This window comes from Peromyscus maniculatus, chromosome 6 (genome assembly GCF_049852395.1).
Source record: "Peromyscus maniculatus bairdii isolate BWxNUB_F1_BW_parent chromosome 6, HU_Pman_BW_mat_3.1, whole genome shotgun sequence".
Taxonomy (NCBI): domain Eukaryota; kingdom Metazoa; phylum Chordata; class Mammalia; order Rodentia; family Cricetidae; genus Peromyscus; species Peromyscus maniculatus.
This window is the reverse complement of record NC_134857.1, coordinates 3,181,979-3,186,597: the sequence shown is the minus strand read 5'-3', so window position 1 is coordinate 3,186,597 and position 4,619 is coordinate 3,181,979.

The window sequence follows — 4,619 nt, the reverse complement described above, 5'->3', positions numbered from 1 at the left end:
CCTGTCATCTTATCCCTCTCACCTGTCTGCCTGACGATAGTTAGGATATTCTAAAGAGACATTTATGTTTCCCTTTGGCTAACAATTAGATAAACAGTGAACTGAATTAAATTCAAATTTCTCTTACAATAACATTCTGGGGAAAAAAAACAGAGTCCATATTGCACCCTACCTGAACAATACCTTGCAGGAGACAGAGAAGCTAAGAATGAGGGAGACTTTAAAGGATGGGTAGAAATTCATTGTATGGTTTGGTTAGGTTTCTTGCTTGTGTAATGCCTCTTGTTTTCTATCAAAACAGGATGACAAGAATAGTTAACTTCTATCTTCATCACTGTTCCAATTTGGTCATACTGAATACATACCATGTTTCTGATTTTCAGGATAAATTTGCTTTTTTTTTTGTCTTTTTTATAGTCGTTTAAAAAAATTTTAAAGAACAGTCTCCCTTTGACTCCCTTGCTGGCCTGGAACTCACTAAATAGACTAGGTTCTTCTAAAACATCAAAGAGATTTATCCATCTTGTCTGCAGACCACCTGTATTATAGCACATCACAGTGAACTAATTTGGCTCTTTTAATTCACTTATTGAGGATGAGTAACTGAGCCTGGCTGATTAAGTGGAGGTAGGACACAGGCTCTGGTCCTAACTCCTGTAAAAGAAGAAGGGTCCCATCATCCCTCCTGTCTTACAGTCCCTTGTCTTCCAATTGTGAACAGTACTGTCTTTCTTTATCATTGACTCTTATATAACTTATCAAAGGACCTGGGCAGAATTCTGTCCTTATACTACAGATAGTGAAACCCAGGCTCACAGAGATAAGTGGTTCTTGGATATGGTTAAGTGTAACTGTTCATCATCCTTGCACCCCATCTAATGACTCACTAAATGAAAAGAAGCCACTTAAGCCAGGCATGGTGGCACAAGACTATAATCATACCACTTAGAAAGTGGAGGCAGGAGATTCATGATTTAAATTTACCCAAGTTGAGAGTGGTCATTGGGGTATGGTGGGAAACCCACTAAGTGAAGGGAGACCAGGATTGGCCCAGGCCAATGTCCATAGTCTTTCCTGAAGCTCTAGAATTTCAGGGAGTGTGGCATCAGCATGTGGTAACTCTGGGTCTCAGGATGTCTTCTGTCCCCTCATCAGGGCATCCTTTTCTCAGCAGCTTGAGAAGAAAGTTTAGGAGCCCTGGAATGTTGGAGTCTCACTCCTCTTTATGCTAAGCAGACAGCATTTGTACCAAGTAGATAATGTTTCTATATATGTTCATGGGCCTGGCAAGGACAGAAATAGCCACAGCAGCCCATTGTCTATGATGGTTATTCATCTGCCTCTTCCCCAACCACAGGCCTAGTCACAGTGACAGGGGAAGGTGTTGCAGGTCCAAGTGAACTGAGGAGCCCTCGCTCACATGGTGATGAACAGGCCTTGCTTACCTGGGACAGACCCTGAGATTTCCACCTTTTTCTAGTCTATATTCATTGTGTGTTTATGGATATCTCCATTTTGTTTTATGCCACAGTAATCCAGAAGTCACATGTCACTTACATTTTATGAAACCATTAGCAAAAAAGATTCCCAAGTTGTGACTGGCATGGCTCCTTCTATTTTGATGAGGTTCCTTTCTGCTCAAGGTTAGCTCAGCCCCATGGGAAGGTGAGCCCATTCCCCATCAGTTACAAGTCCCTGTAGGATACACCCATCTCAAGGGTTAAATGTGCACTGTCACACCATTTCCTTAAAAAAACCCACTTTAGTTAGTTTAGCATGAATATAGGAGGAGATGTTGCCTAGAGCCTAGACAAGTAGGCCCTAAATAGCAAAGGAATATAGGAAAAGGAGTCCATGGTCTTGGTCAGAGACAGTTGAGTTTATATATCTTTTATTGTAATTGTAACTGTGGAAGCCAAGCATTGTCATCCAGAGGTTTTAACCTTTCAGTCCCCAAACTCAAGGTGTTTCTTACCCCAGCTATCCCAGGTAAGTAAGCTGAGATCACCAGATGGATCTGTCACCCTCCGTATGGGCTAGAATTTAAAACGTTTGGAGAAAAACTTTTGGAAATGGAAAGAGTTCATCCTAATAAAATCTTGGTAACTTTTTGTGGCACTTTTATTCAAAATAGGATTGCCTCATGTCATCATCTAAGACCAACTTAACCACACCATAAAACTAGCTTTGTTCCTTCCACCAGACCTGATCTGAGGTTTCACAGATTCTCTCAGTGAACTGGGTGGGGAGGGATACAGTGAACAATGCCATGCATGCAGAGGAAAGATAGGGACTTAAACCCAAGTTTGAGGTCTCTCATTGTCTAATCTCCTTCATCAGGGTCGGGCAGATTATATTAAGGGAGCCTGTAGGTCAGCCTGAGAACTTGGCCCCCTTCTCCTTAAGGGAAATATTTTCTTTCTTCAGTTTGTCTCTTTCTGTCTCTCCTCTTCTTTAGAGCTCCTTTTACCTAGATTGTCTTCCCATCTTGGTTTACATTGTGCTTAGTGTCCATTTATGGAGATTGCTTGTACCCAAATTTCATGTCAAACACAAGTTTCAACCCTTGGATAACCAGACCACCGAAAGAGTAGTATTCTCTTCCCCATAGCACTTTTTACCTTTAGTCTGTATACAAATTGGTCATGTGTTCCCTGGTAATTTCCTTGTACCACTGTCACTGTAATATTCAGAGACTTCCATCCCTCGGGTTCTTTTGCTGAACTCCAGAGTCACCGGGCTGCTACAGAAGCTGTTGGGAAGCATTTATCATGTGTGGCCATCTGAAGTCGTTCCTTGGGTGAGCTATGTTCTTAGACTAACCTGTGAATTTCTAGAAATAAGTGTCTGGACAAGACAAACTTTTCTCCTGCTCAGGAGGGTGTGTTGGTGAAAGGGGATCTTACCTAGATAGGAACTGCACTTGATTTTATCCTAAGGAAAGTGCTGTCTGTATCTTTTCCCCAATATCTAGAGTGAGACTTCACAGTCTTGTTCATTACATGAGTATGAAGAAAGGAGGAATATGCACTGCTTCCTAGAATGGGGAGTCAGTCACTTCTTCAGGCCATGAAATTCCTATAATTTAGGCTTGGGGCCTGAAATAAACAATATTTTACTAAATGGAGGAAGTATAATGATTTGACTTCCATATTTTAAGCTCAATTTTCATAGTTTTTGATAGAAAAGATTCATATTTAATATTTCTCACAAGCATCAGTGTGGCTGCATTTGTTGATCCAAAGAGAAAATAGGGGAGTTGCAGAGGCACAGCAGACTTCTCTGACCTCCTCTATGTCCAGAGAAAGCTCAAGAGAATGGGGCGTACATGTTGGCAGGAAGATCACCAGCTGGAGGGCCAGTAACCTAACAGTTTAGGATCAATTTAAGTCAGTTTTGTAGGAGTTGAGAAGCCTTTGTGTACTTAATCTCTATACATATGTTCTTAGACTTCATTATGGTGGTATTTTATTTGTACTGAAATGTGATTTTATTTGTATGGTAATAAATAAAGTTGCTTGGGAGTCAGAGCTAATAGCGAGCCATAGCAGAGCTGAGCATTTGTGGCACATACCTTTAATCCCAGCACTTGGTATCAGAGCTAGGTAGATCTCTGTGTGGTCAAGGATACAGCCAACATTGGAGACACACGCCTTTAATCTTAATACCATAGAAGACCTGGAGGGCTGTACATACAGGCATTGATGAGGCAATCATGTTTACAACCAATGAGAAGGCAGAACAGAAAGACTATATAAAGACAAACACACAGGAAGTAGCTCTCTTTCGGACAGGTCTCTTGGCTTAAGAGGCTAGCTGCAGCCAGCGGTAAGGCTCTTAGCTCTGATTTCTTGGCTTTCTTCTTTGCATTGGTTCTGTTTCTTATTTAATAAGATGGCTGGTTACATCTACACTTCATATATTCCTATAGAATCATAGGAACTTGGGTAACATGTCTCAAGATCACAATTTTACTTGTTGAGCTTCCTTTGGTCCTTTGTTTGAAACTTCACCATAGTTTTATGCTTTTTTTCTTGACTTTTTCTCTCCATCACTTTTTTTTACAAATATATCATCCTTTTTTTCTAGTATTGTACTTTGTGTAGAATTCAAATTGTATCACAGTAATATTTCTTCATAATCCTACTGAGTATTCCACGTTTTTTTGCTTTCCATCCGTTCTTTTTTTGACAAATATATCATCTTTTTTTGTTATTGTTCTGGTATTGTACTTTGTGTAGAAGTCAAATTATGTCACAGTATTATTTCTTCATAGTCCTACTGAGCATTCCACTTTTTTTTTGCTTTCCATATAGGCTTAGAATCAGCTTTTCTTTTATAAATCATTAGTTTTTCTTCAGTGTGTTGAATTCATGTTGCAAATTGAACATACCTGGCATCATAATATTGATTCATCTTATTCACAATGATCATTGGCTATCTCACCATTTATTTAGTTCTTTTAATTTTTGATAATATGTGAAAGATTTAGTATATTGGATAAAAATTACTTTGAAGATATACAAGTGGCCCAGCACAGTCTTCTTTGGGATGACCTTTGATCGGATCCCAGTGCTTAAGTTGTGGGGCTCATAACTATCTGCAACTGCAGATCTAGG